This window comes from Mytilus galloprovincialis, chromosome 2, assembly GCF_965363235.1.
Source record: "Mytilus galloprovincialis chromosome 2, xbMytGall1.hap1.1, whole genome shotgun sequence".
In the NCBI taxonomy this organism is placed as follows: domain Eukaryota; kingdom Metazoa; phylum Mollusca; class Bivalvia; order Mytilida; family Mytilidae; genus Mytilus; species Mytilus galloprovincialis.
The window spans coordinates 76859587-76880419 of record NC_134839.1 but is presented as its reverse complement, the minus strand read 5'-3'; the positions used below and the strand labels follow the sequence as shown (position 1 = coordinate 76880419).

The 20833-nt window shown below is 31.2% G+C and overlaps 1 long non-coding RNA gene across 3 annotated transcripts; it reads right to left on the bottom strand.

Annotated features, from left to right (window-relative positions):
• Positions 1 to 3356: 3356 nt before the first annotated feature.
• On the bottom strand, positions 3357 to 20199 carry LOC143064436 (uncharacterized). 3 transcript variants are annotated; one of them, XR_012975247.1, is made up of 3 exons: positions 20041 to 20199; positions 11922 to 12012; positions 3357 to 5073 (listed from the first exon to the last, which is right to left on the bottom strand). It is a non-coding gene; the product is annotated as an uncharacterized LOC143064436 (long non-coding RNA). The 3 variants fall into 3 exon arrangements; XR_012975248.1 differs by having other exon boundaries at positions 20065 to 20199; XR_012975246.1 differs by lacking the exon at positions 20041 to 20199 and adding an exon at positions 16457 to 16657.
• Positions 20200 to 20833: the final 634 nt, after the last annotated feature.

Here is a 20833-nt window from a genome sequence, read left to right as displayed (position 1 = left end):
TATATTATAGTTAGTGAGATTAACAAGTATTTGTAAGTGGACTTTATTTCGCTTTATATAGTTTGGTTTCCTCAGTGTTCATCTATGAGTGAATGTACTAAACTGTTTTATAAAATCACAAAGACACAGGTGGTTAATGTTATTGCATCTTTATTAAAATGAAAAAGGAATTAAAGTTTGTACTAAAATGTCAAAGATGTTGAATAACACATTTTAATTTTGTCGATGTATCATTGAATAGGATTCATTAAAAACTTCACATTATTATAATTCAATGGACACGGGAACTGCTAGTCAAAAACTTTAATCTACCGAATACCTTTATATATCTACAAAACACAACTTTAATAAATCCTGAATGCATACAAAATATTTGCAAATAAATCAGATATCAATACTAAGTTTTCCAACCTACGTTTTTGTCTAGTTAATGACATCTGTAGCAGAATTCGACACATAGGTATGCTAATCTGGCGGCGACCTAAACTACTGCAATGTTTAGAAATTATTGCCGGTTTTTTTATATGCAAACAATGCGACAGTTTCATGATCGCAGTAATAAAAATTCTAATTCATTTATTTTCACTTCAAATAATTTCAGCAGTTGCTTTCGTCAGATCTCCCATTTTACCAGCAATCAGTGATTCAGAATAATAAATGCACGCATTAATTTCTGAATTTACAGAATCAGATAAATGACTAAAATTTCAAAAGATAACATACATTTCGAATTACTAAAGAGTGTCTTACCAAGGAATAAATTATCCTAGCTGTATTTTTCAAAAACAAATTGGAATTAAAGGTATTCCATGATCTTCCATTCCGTACTTGTATTGTGGTAGTCTTTTGTAGATGAAACATGTGTCTGCCGTACAAAAGTGTTAGCCTGGTATCTATGATCAGTTTATTTCCATATCTTGTACCCAAATATGACATTTTCTTCTGGATATGTCGAATCTCCGTTATTGACCTCAATCTCTTATTTCTTTGGCTGATGTTAAATTATTATAATGATATTTCTCAACTTAACTTTTTTTATTCGAGTTTTCACTGATGAGTCTAATTGCGTCGAAACGCAAGCATGGCGCAAATACAAAATTTCAATCCTGGTATCTATGATGAGTTTATTCTCACCCACTGGGTCGATGCCACTGCTAGAGGAGTTTTTTGTTCCCCGATTGTATCTCCAGCCCAGTAGTCATCACTTCTATGTTGACATGAAGTATCTTTGACATTGTCATAATTTTTAATTAACTGTTTACAAATACTAGAGCTTGTCTGCCTCGGTAATAGATTACCTTAACTGTTTTTTGGCAAAGTTAATGATATTTCGGTCCTCAAAGCTCTTCAACTTCGTACTTTATTTGGTTTTCTAACTTTTCCTATTCGAGCGTCACTGATGAGTATTTAGTAGATGAAACGCGCGTCTGGCGCAAATACAAAATTTCAATCCTGGTTTGTATGATGATTTTAATGGCATATAGATGTTTTGCAAGGCAAGCATGACCTTAACCTCATTTTATAAATTAGTAACCAACGCTAAATTTTAGTTGTTTTGTACTTTTTTCAGCTACGAAACGAGGCAGCTACAATTGGTGCATGGAAAAATTGAAAGTGTACATGTACACCTAGCAGGATTCATCTGACCTTGATATTTTTCATTTTGTGTAATACATTTATCATGAAGACTTTCAACCTTTTAATCAATGCCAGAAAGGCATGATCTACTTACACTCCTGAGTAACTAAAATCACTACAGTTGTAGGTTCATTTGCTAAGAGTTGTGTTTGGAGATTAATGTTTGTCTTTTGGTAGTTTTTTGTCATGTCAGTGTTAGTTCGTTATTATCTTTTTGCCTGTATCGCCTTTTTTTTACAGTGAAATATTTTCAGTCTAGAAAAATTGTCAAAAATTCGTACATATAACATCTAAAAATTAATTCCTGAATAAGAAATACGTATTTTTATTAAAGGAATTGCTTATTGGGCTGTAATTACAACCACATCATTTAAACATTTAAATTGGCTGTCACATGTAAGGTTGGCTAGTAGCTTTTGTGGACTATATCATTTTTACATTTTCAGTATATGTTATATGGAAGGTAGGCTTATATGAACGTGTGGACTAAATCAACTTTACAATGATATTGATTGTTACACGTAGGCTCGACTACTGGCACAGAATGGATCTAATCATCTTTACATTGAGTTTGAATGAAAGTACCGATTGTCAACATGGTCTGCATATTGATAATATAAAGTATCAGCTACGAGTCACAATATAAAGCAATTTGTGAGTGGATGTCGCAAACGAGATTAGAAAGGCTTCATAGTGTGTCGAACAGCTGATATTTCACAATATAAACCTACAGACAATCAGATAATCGATTGATCAGGTTGTGTTAGTGTTTTTTGCGAGACAGAAACTAGTGTTTTCTTTGGGTTGTTTTACCAGCACACAGGAAGCTAAATTGTTAAGTTTGTTAAAGTCAAACGTATTGGCGTCGGATCAATCGTTATGATTGGTGATATGTTATTAAGGACAGGTCAACGTATTTGGATTCACAAGCCGTGCTGAGCTGTGAAGAGTCATACAGACAGTGGGACGACCGATAATTTTGTATAGTGGAACTTTTATTGGATTTTCATTCCTTGTGTAGAAATTGTGGATTAAACCTGGTTTATTGTCTAGTTAAACCACTGACTTGTTTGTAAGTCGCATAGAATTTCATAATATTGACAACAATCTGTGAGCAAATTAAACAAACATAATAGGTTAAAAAGTCAAAAATTGGGGTACAGCCATCAACATTGTTTTATAATCTTAATCACTATGAAACGAATACCTATTTCAATAAAGAAAAACAAAATGGCATATAGACACTCTATAGACAAAGTTCATCAACAGAAATGAAAAACAAAAATACAAAAAATGTCCACAGCACAATGACACAAAGGCGGGATGTATAAATACCGAGCCATGTATATTAAAAGTAAATTACCAAACAATTTACTAGCAGTATAGATTAAAGATATGCAAAGACGAAAGATCACTATAACACATACTTCAAGCATGTTACTTCGAAATTTTTAAATATATACAAAATGAAAATGACAATTACTTCTATTTTACTTAAAATATTTGATTATAAGAGTAACATTAAAGGGAAAAAGTAAAAAGTGTTTTATAAATGTTTTACATGTATGAATTAGAATATATTGAGCGGTTTGGTTTCCGTAACTAAAAAGTGGATTGGTAAAGAAGCAAAATTTACAAATGTTTGTGAAACGCCGCCATAATAAAACTTTTTAAATATAGTTATTGTAATTGTAATGTGTTGCACTATCAATGACAAGTTTGATTGATGATAATTTATTTTCTCAACAGGTAAGGCAACAGTGCCGATGTTTTGGAAAACAATTATGTTCAACTTTATCTCTTATTAACACATTTGCCCAGACAAGCAATAAATCTTTTTGCACAGGATGAACATTGTTGAGCTTCGCCGAATTCGTCATGTATCTTTGGACACATATAAAACTCTCGACATTTCTCGAAGTCCATAGAGCAAAGTTCCCAACATTCAGTCTCTATATCCGGTTCAGATCTTGTAATTGACTTTCCATATATTTGAGCGACTATTATTGTCATGAAGAATACCAGTAGAGCTGTTCTAGTCATCTAAAAAGTAAGACAAGAACATACATACAAACAGGTCAACGTATTTGGATTCACAAGCCGTGCTGAGCTGTGAAGAGTCATACAGACAGTGGGACGACCGATAATTTTGTATAGTGGGACTTGACGGATTGAATTATCTCTATATTTACATATGAATCGCTCGATAATAACTTGCAGAAGTTTTATTAACAAAGCTTACAAAGAAAATTGGTACTTTTGTAACAAAGGTATAATAACAAAAGTGAAGAACTCGAAGAAAAATTAAAAAAATAAATCATCTATCAAATGGCAAAATAAAAAGCTCAAACACATCAAACAAATGGAAAACAACTGTCATATTCCTGATTTGCTACCGGTATTTCCTTATGTAGAAATTTTGTATTAAACCTGGTTTATTGTCTAGTTAAACCACTGACTTGTTTGTAAGTCGCATAGAATTTCATAATATTGACAACAATCTGTGAGCAAATTAAACAAACATAATAGGTTGAAAAGTAAAAAATTGGGGTACAGCCGTCAACATTGTTTGGTAATCTTAATCACTATGAAACGAATACCTATTTCAATAAAGAAAAAAAAATGGCATAGAGACACTCTATAGACAAAGTTCATTAACAGAAATGAAAAACAAAAATACAAAAAATGTCCACAGCACAATGACACAAAGGCGGGATGTATAAATACCGAGCCATGTATATTAAAAGTAAATTACCAAACAATTTACTAGCAGTATAGATTAAAGATATGCAAAGACGAAAGATCACTATAACACATACTTCAAGCATGTTACTTCGAAATTTTTAAATGTATACAAAATGAAAATGACAATTACTTCTATTTTACTTAAAATATTTGATTATAAGAGTAACATTAAAGGGAAAAAGTAAAAAGTGTTTTATAAATGTTTTACATGTATGAATTAGAATATATTGAGCGGTTTGGTTTCCGTAACTAAAAAGTGGATTGGTAAAGAAGCAAAATTTACAAATGTTTGTGAAACGCCGCCATAATAAAACTTTTTAAATATAGTTATTGTAATTGTAATGTGTTGCACTATCAATGACAAGTTTGATTGATGATAATTTATTTTCTCAACAGGTAAGGCAACAGTGCCGATGTTTTGGAAAACAATTATGTTCAACTTTATCTCTTATTAACACATTTGCCCAGACAAGCAATAGATCTTTTTGCACAGGATGAACATTGTTGAGCTTCGCCGAATTCGTCATGTATCTTTGGACACATATAAAACTCTCGACATTTCTCGAAGTCCATAGAGCAAAGTTCCCAACATTCAGTCTCTATATCCGGTTGAGATCTTGTAATTGACTTTCCATATATTTGAGCGACTATTACTGTCATGAAGAATACCAGTAGAGCTGTTCTAGTCATCTAAAAAGTAAGACAAGAACATACATTAATGATTTGTAACTAAGTTCGTCTCATTGTGAACTTAACCTTCATAAATGTGATAAATAATTATTCTACATGTACAAGCTGATGCGTGTGTCATAATAATGATAAATTATCTTGTTGTTGTGGCTTATAGGTATCAATTCCCCGCATGAAATGAAGATCACACATAATGGAGTTTAATATAAAAAGAGACACAAAAAAAGTCGTGAATTTAGTTGGCATAAAGTATAATGTGACAGACTTCTTTTTATCCGTCCCAAATGATGTTTATTTTGGTTTTCGGGAAACATTATCATATATTCGATCTACCATCGACGATAACATAAATACAAGATGTCTTGTACTACACATACATAAAATAATATACTAACTGGAGTCTCATTTTATGGTTTCAGTCTGCGTCTCAGCTGATAAAGAGTATAGCAAAATAAGTCGACTGGATGAATTTACCGTAGAAAAATAGGCGAAACAATTGGCCAATTGCCTGATTATCAATCAATTTATATTGAAATACAATAACTGGAGTTGTCATCAAGCGATATCCAGTTCACGCTCGTGATCAAACATTTTTAATTCAAAAAGACTGTTTAGTATAAATAAACTCATCATGCATAGATACCAGGACTAGATTTAGTATATACGCCAGACGCGCGATTCGTCTACAAAAGACTCATCAGTGACGCCCGAGTCCAAAAAAGTTAAAAAGGTCAAATAAAGTACGAAGTTGAAGAGCATTGACAACCAAAATTCCTAAAAGTTTTGCCAAATTATTGATCAAAGTCTCTAATAAGTTGGAAATCCTACGTTGCAGTCCTAATCTTATTTATGTGTTAATGCTTTTCAGTCTGTTGTATCAGTTGTATCTGTTTTTGAAATATTGCGACTTTTCGACAGATCTTTTCGGAAGATTAAAAGTACGAAAATATAAAGATGCCATTAAATAAGTTAACATAACCGATAAAACACAAATATGTTTTCTTCGTATATCAATGTTTTAATGACGCATAAATGCATACCAACTGGTTTACAAAATGATTTGTCTACAACATGCAACATATATTTTTTTTTAAATCTTAACAATTATTCATAAATACACACTCATCTTGTCGTACAATTTTGCTTTTATGATAAGTTAGGTGCTCGGTCTTACCTTTAAAGTTTTTCTTCCAAATATGTGAAAATGAATTTATTGTTTTAATTTATATACGATCTATGTAGCGTCAATTGAGTTCAATATATCTAAAAGGAATTTTGATAATGAAATTTTAATAGAATTGATAATTATCAAATTGTAGAAGCCTGCAGCAAGACGAATTGTAAACTTGCTATTCAAATTGTTGTTGTGTCAATTAGGTTTGTGATAATACAAATAATTGGAATTAATCATAAATAAATGTTTATGAAAAATTGTCCACCCCTTCATCCAATGCTACTAAACTACGATTTTGTTGTCTTTGTCAACAGAATGATGTTGCTACGAAATATAGCGAAGCGATTCACTTATATCTTATATCTGTGAAAGACATATAGATCATGATATAATGGTTTTATAAAACGAAAATAGCACTTTAAAAATTTTCCAACGTTCATGCCCTATTTATGTGCTGAATAATAAACGAAAAGAGAACTTCAAACATTTCCTTCGTTCATGCCCGATTTATGTGATGAAAAGTTAATAATAAACGAAAATAGCACTTTAAAAATTCCCTGCGTTCATGCCAGACTTATGTGAGGAATAATAAACGACATTCTAGATATTGTATCAAGCAACCAACGACCACCAATGAATTACAATAACATACATTTTTTGAATTAAAGACTTCCCGTTTTGAATTTTCCTCGGAGTTCAGTATTTTTGTGATTTTATTTTTTATACACAATGAGGCGGGATTACTAATGTTAGCGGACGCCCAACCCTCCCCTAACCTTGTAAAGCGGTGTAATAGAACAAACTGTACAATAAAATAATTAAAAAAAAAAAAAACAAATATAATCATCACCAACAAATCGACAACTACTTCATCACAGGCTCCTGACTTTGGACAGCCACATATACAGCATGTGGGAGGGTTCTGATAGTACTCACAGTTACTGAAAGCTAGTTTAGAGCTAAAGACAAGCAATAAAATTAACATGTTAGACTAAAATATCAATATGTACACATCTTAAGTTCAATGAATTTAGTGTAAAGCCATCATTAACAGTCAGAGAAAATCACGATCGTATGCAATGTCAAAACTCAGCTTTCGAGAATGTTTATACTTTTATAACAAAAATATTTAGCTAAGTGTTAAAGTATTGCTTTATTAATTTAGGTTTAGCTAATAATATTTTTTTCAAAGTATAATCTTCTTTTTTTTCTTTTCTGGAGATTGCATCGTAAAACAAAGGGAAAAGACTCCTCAATTGCGACAAAATACAGTTAGCTCTGTATCAATATTTGTGGCAAAGTTTTTATCACAAAAAGTCATGTCCATACAACAAAAAAAACACATAAATAAAAAAAACGTCTGTATATGGTGTTCAAACGTATTTTAGTTCAAATTTTGTAGAGTGGGACTAACTAATATTCCATTCTTTACCATGGGGATCTTCGTTTATCGCCAAATGCAATATTTAATTATTTAGTTACCGTCTAATGCCTATAGCCACAAACAGATGCTACACCTTATCGGAACTGATCATGCAAATTATAACGGAATGATATTGGATAGAAATGATATACTGATCTTTATCACACAAATGATTAAAGCTAATGGTCATGAAATATAACTACAAAAACCAATATTCAAAATTCCTTTTACAACTTACATTGATGCTTTATATAGAATTGTGATACTATAAAAACATACTTCATAAAACAATTCTTAATTTATAGACTGCTTATGTGTTGTTAACTGAACTATTATAACAGGAATTTTTATCATGAAATTTTAATAGAATTAGATATTCAAATAATTGTCAAAATTAAGATGCCATCAGCAAGATGAGCTGTGAATTTGTTATTTAAATTACTGTTGTGTCAATTAGTTTTGTGATAATACAAATAATTGGAATCAATCAAAAATAAATGTTGAAAAACAAGTGTCCTCCGTGGTCATTCACTTTCTACCCAACAATCTGTTTGGAAATAACGATTTAGTTGCTTTTGTCAACAGCTAAAAATAAATGGCCAAAACTGTATTAAAGCGATATACTTATATATGAAATCTGTTTAACAATTATGTAGAATTTTTAATATGAACCCTTAAAGCCAGGTCTAAATATGTTGTGCGTCTTCTGAACCAGTAAACAAATTTGATATCACTTCCTATATATAAACCGATAATCAAAACTGTAAAGTTTGGTGCTTCAATTTTGTATCATGTCCTGTGACCAAAACTGTCAAAAATATGTGAAATCATAAGTTTGTTCTGACGTGGGATTATATTGTCATCTCTGTAACACGTGTATTTAGTTCCGGACTCGACGGGCAGACTCCCCGTCCAAGCGGTATATTTGTCATAAATATTCGTTAGATGATCCTTTGGAACATATTACCAAGATCATGCCTTTGTAGGAAGTGGGTGTCAAATGTTGTCAAAAGTGAATGCCTGATTGTTTAATAGGCTATCGTTGACAAGAGTCTTGCCAAAAAAAGAGTCAAAAATTAAAAAAATAAATCTCATAATAATTTTCTTTCATTTGATTGTACCGTTATACATTTTTGTACAAACTTGAAGTGGTATCAGAAATTTTATTCCTTACCATGGTAGTTATAGATTAAACTCAAATAATATATTGATTAATCAGTTTTATGTACATTTGAACTGTCCAATGCCTATAGCTGCATGTCCAAGCAGGTGATTTTACCCTTGCTGAATTGACAAAGTAAATAATAACGCAGATGGCACTGGAGGGCCTATATTGATCTTCATCACATACGCTATTTCATTCGTACTATTATACCTCCATATGTTCTACAACCATTTATCGAATTTCTTCATTTATACAATCTATATCAGTTTATATCTACATTTTGTTTTCCGATACATGAATATGTCTTCATTATAATTAAGTATAAATAATATACTATAACATAATATCTGGCATAGCGACATAGATGAATTTTGTTAAAACATCTACCAAAGGATTTTATATGAATTTGACTATTTATTTTAGGTATTTTTGTCATATAGCTCTTCAACGGTTTCGGTACTTAATTGTCTTTCAGCGTTCCTGATGAAGGTAAATCCAGAAAAGCGCTTCGGACGCAAGAAGTATTTTTCAATATTTTTTATAGATATACGATGACTGATAGAAATTTGTAACATTTTAGTTATTTGCTTTCAGGTGAACAGAAGATAACATAATTAAAACAATATTCGGTTGTTCAAAACATCCGTTCTATATATACTAACGCAACACTAGATTATTCTGTTTTATATCCGTTTTCAAAAAGGAAATGTTTGTAAAATATATGTATAAACATAAATTTTAATCATTTTTATTTGTCTGAAAAGTCTTTTAATAATTCAAAAGTAATGATGACGTAATTTTAAAGTTCAAATCATGTGGTAGGCACTGAAACCATGGTTTTCCCCTTATCAATGGATCGCTGAGTCACCGTCGAAGGCAATCATTGACTGACTGCAATCATCGCCAAAATTATTGTCAGAAAGGTCAACCAATTCTGTTGGGCATGTTTTGAGTTCTTTTTTTATATACCTTATGATTTTGCCTCTGTCCCATGCATTACAATGTGTTTTAGCAATTAAGTGGTTTACATTAACATATAAGTTCTTCAATTTTTTCTCTGCGGTCGATTACTGTATTTGGCATTTCAGTATATATGGGAAACATTTTTGGCATGAATCTTGTCTGCATTTCTGACATTCGTCGACTTGATTAGCAGTTGACGTTGTGGCCGTAGACGTGTCTTGCAAATGACTTTGCAAAATCAAATGTTATTGAAGTTGCAAACGAATACCATCAACCTGTTTCGTTTGATATTGTATGGACAGTAAAATGAGTTCCTGACGTGAAATTGTCTGAAAACAGCACGTCCACGTATTCCTACCAGCAATATTCTTAAGACTAGATTCAGATCTCCATTGCTTAGTCTCGGCAATGTAGAAGTGCAACAATTTTTAATGATTTAAGTATGCCCATGGATTGAAAAAAATGTTTCACGAAAAAAAAAAACTTCCGCAAAATCATTTATGGGTTTCAATTTTTCGCTTTAGGAAATTTGTGTGACTTCAATAATCCGGTATGTTCAATACACCTCAGATGAGGAGATATTGATTTTTTGTAACCTAAGCATGAACAGTAGTTATATGAGGACCAGTCATAATTTGCTTAGAAAGATCACCAAAATGCGTTTCTAAAGTCAGTCAGTATACATAGAACTTATACTTTGATGTATTACGGTATAGGGGAGATAATCTAAGTTGAACCATATTCCATTGCCTTCATTTTGCGAAAGTGTTATAAAAACTTTTTATGTGTTTTTATCATGTTACTAAAAATTTTACTTTTTGACATATATTAGTATTCATTATATATACCACTTGTTTTCAAATGTTTTTTTGTAACATGATTGAACTTATTTTTGATATGGCATTATGAACTTACATGTAATTATAAGACTGCCATTGAACAACACATTTATGTAAGTATAATTTTGCTTCTCGTGTAAAGTCTATCAAATTTTAAGTTTTCACTTTTTTTAAAAATACATTTTTTTTAACTGACTGTTTATATTCCTCTTGTCATTTGATGTACATTAATTTTTACATTCGATAATGAATCATGATTGAAATAAGAATGTTTCTTTAATGAAAGATGTCAATTTGTTAATAATGAAGAAATCCTTAAAATGGGTACCGATGAATGTATACATCCATCATACCTAACATGCTTTTGTGGCCCTAAGTGGTCGTGTGGCCTAAATAATATATCTACTGTATTACTATAGCCTACAAATACTTAGTTATGAGTTCGGTCCCAGCACGTGGCCAGCGCGTTCGATTTCCATTAAATGTCTAGGATTTCCAGGTCCCCCGTTTAGGTCGGTGGTTGATGTAATGAAATTCATAAACTTCACGTTGTTTTGGTTTTTTGGGGGTTTTGTTTGTTTGCTCTTTATTTTTTTATTTTTTTTTGGGTGTGGGGGGTGGGGTGGGGGGTGGGGGGGGGGGGGTAAAGTCAGTAAGATTTAACTTTTACAAAATAAAAACATGCGACTTACTTTTATTTTTACCATTTGAGAGTGCGACGCAACCTTTTCTACGGAAACCTTTTAGAGCCATGCTAATAAATTTACTTTTTACAATTTGATATAACAAATTACTAATTTGATATAACAAATTACTAATTTGATATAACAAATCATTAAACTGATATAACAGATTATTCAGAATGTAATGATGACGATAAAGATGACGACTAAGACGAAGCAACTTTAAAGGTTGCATATATCACATAAACATGTCGTTTTCCGTTCACCCTGATATTGGAAACCGTTCATATGGCTTAGTGAAGTCTGGCAATTTTCACATGTGTATTTCTTGTTTCTGGGTTTCGACTGGATGTACATGGTTCTATATTGCGGCTCGTATTTCAGTGCCACATGGCAATTTTTTTTAGAACTAGCACATTTAAATCTGTTTTGAAACTTATGATTATAGTTTAAAATATCCTTGTGCACTTATTCCTTATTTGTTTAGGTAAGCCTCACGTTGATTTGATGAATTTAACCGAGTAAATAAATTAATAATACCTGTCGTTTTTATTGTGTCATTATTTGGCATGTTTTTTCTATGTCATTCTATTAAAATTACCTTTGTTATTGTCCTGTATCAACATTTTCTATTGTGTATATTCAACGTCCTCGATTACAGCCTTCACTTTAAATTCAAAAGAAATGTTCATCTGCAAAGAAAAAATAAAAGCGTGCAAGTCTCGTTATAATAAATGACGAGACGACCACAACCACATCCAAGAAAAAAACGGGATTTGATAAAAGTTCGTTTATAATTAATGACAAATTAAGTATCTTTGCACCTTGTGTGTTCTCAAACAATGTCAATCAAGAGTTTGTGTCCCACAGGTATTGTCCCTAAAATAAAGTACATACAGTGTAAAAAAAAATATATCTTTACCTTCATATAACACGAGGTAAAAATCTCGCATCTTTGAGAAATGCGTGACACCATCGCGAAATTTCTCCATATTTTATTCCGCTGTCGTATATCTCACTGAAACGCGTTTTTATCCCCTCTCGTAAATTTAACTTATCTACACAATGGTGAATGCAATGCTTATCTTTGTTGTCAGAACTGTTCGTTGCAAGCCTACCAAAATTGACTAAAATTGACATAAAAGGAATAGTAATATGCATATAAGGTCAACTGAGAAAGTTGAAACTTGAGTGTCTTAATAATAATTTCTTGATTCATAAACTGCAATAATTTGGGACGTTTTAATATTTTTGTCCTGAGTTCGTACCAGTTTCCTGGGATTTAAAGAGCAATGCAAAATATCTGAAGTCAAACAGTTCACGCTATACTACCAAGTACAAAACAAACACTCACACCTATCAACTTAACCCGAACCTGGTAAATTATAGTTTAAAACCCTTTCAAGCTGATACTTGTTAAAACCAAATATTGGAGCTATAGACTGAAACCTAAATGTATGGAACTGGGTTGAAACCCTAATGTATCAAACTAGGCTGAAAACCTAAGTTAATGTAATAAACAAATTATAAAAATATATTCATCATATGAAAATCAAGCACGATCTCTCACCTTAGGGGTTTAATATCATAACATCATAAAATATATGAGAAAAACATAACCCGTATCATGCCAACAACCGGTTATAGAATAAATGTGTTTATTTCCGATGCAAAGACCATATGAGTGAATAAATATCAAAGCAAACATATGCCATCTTTAATGACCTGACAACAGTATCGTAACAATATTCCTTCTTAAAACTAGTAAGTCCTTTTAAAGGTTTTGTTAGTTTTTGAGGTGATTGCCGACATTTTTGTGCTTTGTAAAGAATATTACCATAAAAGATTTGAAGTCAAATACCTGAACGTATTAGATGTCTGCATGAATAATTAATGTTTCCGGCTGCCAATCAAAAGTGACACACCGGCTTGAAATAGAACATAAATAATAATGAAGAAGCTGACATAATGACATCCTCCAGTTTATTGTTTAAGAGTTTAAACTTGTGAAATGTGGAAAAACGAATTCAATACCAAAAGGCAAATTGAATACTGTATTTAAATCATTACATGATATCTTAACTATTTACAAGAAAAACTTTCATTTGACTGGTAATCAAAATTTATAAATTTACGTTAAGCTGATGAAAAAATATTAAATCTTCCAAAGCCCAAAACAACTTTTTGAAGAAAACTTTTACAAATTCTGGTTCTCAAATATGGAACAGTTTACTAAATGAAATACAGATGAGTAATACACTTGTATCTTTTAAAACAAAATGTTACATGTTTTTCTATATATATAGAAGGGCTATAGATTCGTTATTATTCGTTGGATACCAATTTTCGTGAATTTCGTGGTTGCAGGTAAACCACGAAATTAAATTTTCAACGAATTACAAATTTTCCATAGGCTTATATGCACCCTTTGGTAAAACCACAAAATTAAATATCTACGAACATGTAAGTTTTCCTTAATCCCGGAAAATTGGTTCCCACAAAAATAAATGAATCCACAGTATGTCATTTTCCCGTGCAATAATATAAAAAAGAAGATGTGGTATGATTTCCAATGAGACAACTGTCCACAAGAGATCAAAATGACACAGACATTAACAACTATAGGTCACCGTACGGCCTTCCACAATCGAAGCAAAGCCCATACCGCATAGTCAGCTATAAAAGGCCCCGATAAGAAAATGCAAAACAATTCAAACGAGAAAAATAACGGCCTTATCTATATAAAAAAAAATGAAAAGTTTGATAACCAACTACTTATAAATGCATTTTTACAGTTCAAACCGGGTCAGGAAACACTGATTAAACGATGTATTTGCTTCTTCTTTTGTAAAAATTACTAAACTATATTAAACGGCACACAACGTTTACAAATTTTTAAATTTTGGTTAAAAAGAAATGCACTCAAAATCAGTTCATTAGAGTGTCAGATGAATGTCATATGAACCTCACGTAATTTGCACGTTAAAATAACATAATTTTTTTCCACGAGAAAATTACATGTTTTTTTTTTTTTTAGTGAAATTCACATGAATTTATAAAGTTTATATAATGTTTTAAGGTGGTAGATATAGGTTAAGGGAAATAACTCTTAAAATCATAAGTACGTTTGTGTCAACCATTTCCAAAAACATATTCTAAGCTTCTATGTTACATAGATTATTTTCAATCTGTTTCAGGTAAATGCTTAAAATACATTGGTGAACTTGGCTTTTACAAACGCTTGACTGATTTAAAGAGTTATCTCCCTTAACCTAGGTCTACCTCCTTAAATTACTAATTTTTCAAAATAAATGGATTTTTATCTAAACTTGTAAGGTATCAACATGATTCTATACTTTTAAATTGTGCTTATATCTTCAGTGTACATCAAATGTTGTTTGAAAACATAATATGACGACATTGACATACGTTGGAGAAACCTCATTATAAAAACCTTGGAATTTTAAATTCAATTTGAGAAAGTGATAAATGTCATTGTTTATGGAGGCGTCAGAAATGCCTGCCGATTCAGAATGGAATTTTATTATGAGGTCAGATTGAACTTCGATATAAGGAAACACACGTCGATCATAGTGCAACAATGCAAATGTCATAATATATTTATTCATTAATAAATTGCTTAATTGTTTTAACATGCATTTATTTGCATAATTTTATTTATCATTTATTGTATACCTTTTCATCAGTCATTGCCTTTTTTGTGGCATGTAATCAAACATGTAAATGTTGTGCATGACATTAATCAGACGCCTATTACAAAAATGTATCCCCTATTACGCTTGATTTTGAGTGTGATGTGATGTATATTACTCTATACGAAATAAAATTAAATTTTCCTCATATGTACTGTCTAGAGGTCTTATATTTTATGATTAACATATACTGAAGATTCCTCCTTAATGACGTAAGAAAGCATAGTTACGGTCTTTTTCCAATTTGAACGTTAATGGTTTTTTTCTTAATGCAAAATAACAGTATAAAAATGTTGTATGGGAAAATAACGACGATATCGGTAAATATTTAAAATTTAACCGTCGAGAGTGGATAAATATCGTATTACCCGAGATTAAAAGGTGGAATTTATTCTCTAATGATTTTTAAACAATATGCAGAAAGCTTGTTCCTTCTTTCAAATGATCTGCTGCATAAAGATGTTTTTTTTCCTATGTGACAGGCATGGTCGCCTTTTTCTATGTCGTCACAAAAGGAAATTCAGAGGAAAGCAAGATAGTTCGAATTTTAACCAATGAAGAACTGAGATCAAATGGATTGATTAAATACAAATCAACATGTCAGAAAAAAGATAAATTGTGTAAGAATAAGAGAAATACAACTTCCGACAATTTTGTAAAGTTTTAAATGCATATTGGCATCAATGTATTTCAAACAACGAGTATTTTTTACAACTGTAGGATTTGCCCTGAAAACATACACTAGTAAACCTAAGTTGTTGCGTTTCGAGGTGCCTTTGCAAGAAACGTGTGCGGCCGAATATGTACACAAATAAAAGACGCAATATTTCAAAATGACTTTTAAGTGTGGGATCTATCCTGAAACATAACAACCTGTTTAAATTTCCTTCAATACATTTAATCTTTCAATAAATATACACTATTATACTTTAGATTCCTAAATGAATGTTTAAATAAATTAAACTTCGACCTTGAGGCACGCCATACCTTAACCTAACGATTATACGAAAATGAGGTTCATCGGATTATCAAAAAGTATACAAAAAGTTAACAAAAAAAGACATTGTAAATTTATTCACGAAACTACAACCAAGAGGTTACCTCGGTTGGTAGAGAGAAAACGCCGCGTTAACCTTTTCCGCCCGTCTACCTGTAATTCTTGCTCTGCACCAAACTGTACTCGTTCTTTTCATACATTAGTAGAATTTTAGAACTTAATCGACTTTCAAGAAGCAAACTGCATATAAACGATAAAGGTAACGATAAAACAAAGCAAAAAGGAATGATTTTGATTCATATCGTCAACAAGAACACTCAAAAATTGCGGTTATAGGAAGGGCAGGAATATTTTTCATGCATTTAGAAGAGCAATTTGACCAATTTCATCAGGAGTATACATACATATGGTATATTAATCCATTACCTTTCGTTTAACAGGCTCATCTTGGTAAATATACATGACAATGTAGAGAAAAGAGCCATGTTAACTTCGCTGAATATGAATTACATCCGTATAAAAGACGTCCAAGGCCATTTTTTCATTCATAATTTACACTACAGATTACTCAATAGGAAAACTGATTATTCTTTCCAAGAGGAATTTAGTTTAGATATCCTTCATACTGTAGGTATTAATAGGAAGATAGTGATAACGTCTTGGTACAGCTCAAAAGGGCATTATGTCAAAAGGCGTGATATTATATTTCAAGGTATATAAGGTTTAAAAAAACCTGCCATTCATTTTATTATTAGAACACTTTTAAAATGCAAACAGCATATGTATGTTATTATAATTAAACATGAAAGTGAAATACTAATGGAGATTGCATGATGACAGTTCATATTAATTTATCATATAATAATGAGATTCTTACATGTTTCTCATTTTAATAATGTAAATTGTTTGCCCAACGTAAATAGTTGATACTATAAACATTTCTTAAAATTCGTACTTTCTACTCTTTAATCATAAAATATCACTGTACATTACTAATTAGTGTAAGACTTCAAGAATCATGTAAGGAATTTGGCAACATGGAAATTAGCTCACCTCTGAAAACAATAGTTGAATATATAAAGGGATGGGAATTCTTTTTTTTTTTGTGTGATATAATTTCACGTTAAAAGTCAGAGGTGGGATACCATTGCCAATGAGACATTTATCCACCATAGTAAATATCATGTGGAATAAGGAAACTATAGGTTACAAAACGACCTTCAACAAAGTGAGAAACCCATACCATATATAAAAATAAATTGCCCCCACATGATCAAAAATAGCTTATTTAAAATCATATCATGAAAGATCAATTCATGTTTCTATGAATAAAACAATATGAATAAAACATTGCATTATTGTTGAAATTAAAATGTCAACATAGGGGCACCTCCTAGCACGTATAACACAAACTGGGGTCAAATAAAGTAATGAAAATGCATATCGGGTATTCCGAAAGGTTGTTGTCAGCTTTGACGTGATAATTCATTAAGATATATAACAAGGTACATCATTATGAATTCAAATAAGTCAACATATAATCACCGCATGTCATTGTCAAAGCAAAAGTGATTTATCTGGTAAACTGACATCTGTTCCCATTTATGTACTTATACATTGTTCAAGAAAATAAACACTCTTTCTTATATTCATGCAAGAAGAACAATTCAATGTATCAATAGTATATAGATATAAGAAGATGTGGTATGAGTGCCAATGAAACAAAACTCCATCCAAGTCACAATTTGTAAAAGGAAACCATTATTGGTCAATGGATGGTCTTCAACGCGGAGTCTTGGCTTACATCGAACAGCAAGCTATAAGGGGGCCCCAAAAAATGACTATAATTGTTAAACCATTCAAACGGGAAAACTAACGGTCTAACTTATATAAAAAAAAAACGAGAAACGTGAAATATTTATGAACCACATCAACAAACGATAACCACTGAACATCTGACTTCTAACTTAGGACAGGTGCAAACATATACAGCGGGTTTTAACAATTCAATAGGTACCAACCTTCACCCTTACCTCAAACAATAATGTAACATCACAACACAGAAAGACAAACTATAAAATATCAATTGAAATGGCTTAAGTCAATCAAAAGACATATTAAGACAAACAAGTAAATAATAAAGGGCTGCGCTTTAGCGCATGTTACGCCCGTTGCTCTTTTAACTTGTCTTTTATGCTTTAAATGAATTTATATGATCAACTAGAAATATATATACAAATCAAAAGGGATGTTACATTAATATATTCACCAAAGTTTCATAAAATCCCCCTTTTTTAAGTATAAAAATTCATTACTTAAGAAAACGTAAAATCTAAAATTTATAAAAATGGAAAGGGAGCTTATGTCAATAGATATAAACAATTTATCAAAGTTGCATAAAATTTTGTGAAAGTGTTAGTTATTGTCCCAAAATTGGAAAATCCCCCATTTTCTAAGCATAAAAATTCATAACACGGAAATGTAAAATGTGAAATTTATAAAAATTGAAAGGGAGCTTACATCAATAGATATAAACAATTCACCAAAGTTTCAAGGACATTGGTGAAAGCCTTTTTGAGTTATTGTCCGAAGTGTTGAAAATCCCCCTTTTTTTATGAATAAAGCCCCATAAATCCAAAACTTAAAATCTGAAATTTATAAAAATTGAAAGGGAGCTTACATCAATAGATATAAACAATTCAACAAAGTTTCATGGACATTGGTGAAAGCCTTTTTGAGTTATTGTCCGAAGTGTTGAAAATCCCCCTTTTTTTATGAATAAAGCCCCATAAATCCAAAACTTATATATAATTAAAATCTGAAATTAAAAAAAAACGAAAGGGAGCTTACGTCAATAGATATAAACAATTTACTTAAGTTTCATGGACATTGGTGAAAGCCTTTTTGAGTTATTGTCCGAAGTGTTGAAAATCCCCCCTTTTTTATGAATAAAGCCCCATAAATCCAAAACTTAAAATCTGAAATTAAAAAAAAAAACGAAAGGGAGCTTACGTCAATAGATATAAACAATTCACTTAAGTTTCATGGAAATTGGTGAAAGTGTTTTTGAGTTATTGTCCGAAGTGTGGACGACGGACGGACAGACGGACGGACGGACAACGGTATACCATAATACGTCCCGTCTAAAAGACGACGGACGTATAAAAACTGGACGAATATTTGATATATGACATCCTGTAAATACAAAATCAATAAAATAAGGGGTGAGATATAATAAACATTTTTAAAAGTAAACCCTGATCTTGAACAAAATGCCATCAACTAGAATAATGTACACACAGGTAAATGAAAATAATTGTGTACAGTAATGGAGAACGGAATTAATAGTTCGAGAACAGGAGCGAAAATGTATAATCATAGCAAACAGTTATCAAAGCCTGTATATTAAAAATAGAGAGACGAAATATAACTTTAAATAAGTAAACATTAAATAACAAAAAGCAATTACAAATTGTATCAACAGATCACATTAACACAAACGTACGATTTGAGTTCTCATTTGATTTCAATGTATATCTATATAAAAAAAACCAAAAAAACTGTCCATTCTGCTTTGTTCTTTCTTCTTACCCAGTGTCTATCATTAATTTTGAGCCATCTTGAATAAATACGTTCTGTTCAAATTTAAAAAAAAAATGACTCGGTGGTCTATTGTTATCGTGCTCTCCTCGAATGTGGTGTATCGTGGCTTAGAATCACTGCTTCTGGAGTTTAAACAAGCATCAACCCACGCTTTCATCAAATAAAAAAAAAAACTTCGCCAACGTGTGTACATTTATTAAAAACAAAATTTTGGTATAATATATACTTATATATGGACGGACGGACGAACGAGATGGTGTTTAACATCCAGTGGCAAACATTACTTGTTTATCAGGACGAAAACATGTTGATGTAAAATGAATATGAATATACAAAACCGGCCATTTGAACGAGTGTTTAACGTACTAATTCACAAGGTTAAAGTGCACAGATATATGTCAACATACCCGACGCATTATTCCGAATCTTACCCGTCCAGTTTTTGCGCTCACAGCTGAATTTCGAATGCACATCACATTCCATTGGTTTGAGTTGTACTGGGATTGAACCCACAACCTCTTGCATTTGAGTTTAAATAGTTCAAGATGAAATATTATAAAACTCCGATAGCTATTTTGTCCTTTTACAACTGATTATTAATACGGAAACATACGTTTCTTCGCATTTCAATACTTTTTTATGTTTCGTAATAAATCAATGTCACTAAAATGATCGATTTATGAGGGTCTGAATTGCAGGGGGCAGCTTTATTTCTGCATACTTAAATTTTTAGTTAATTATTCTGTATGTTTTATATTATTGCCAATTTTTCACTATTGTTTTTTTATCTGTTCACTCCATTTTACTCTATTCTATATTTTTGCCCTGTTTTTGTCAATTGTTAAAGGTATTTTTACCATATATTCTGCTCATTTTATTCATAACAGTATACTATGTTAAAAAAACAGAAGGAGAAAGCAGATATATTTTCACACTATTATATCTTAAATATAAAAATAAATGCTCTCATTTCTTAATGTGAAACAGAGAAAACTAGAATTTGTTTCATTTTTTATTATTATTATAGTATAGAACAAACTATGTTATAGAAATAGTGTGGTAATATTTTTGCGATCATTTATATTTCACCAATAAATGTTTTAATATTGAAACACAAGTTTTGTCAGACCGAAGACAATCGGATGTTCAGTATTTGTCGTTTGTTGATGTGGTTTACAAGTGTTTTTCGTTCTGTTTTTT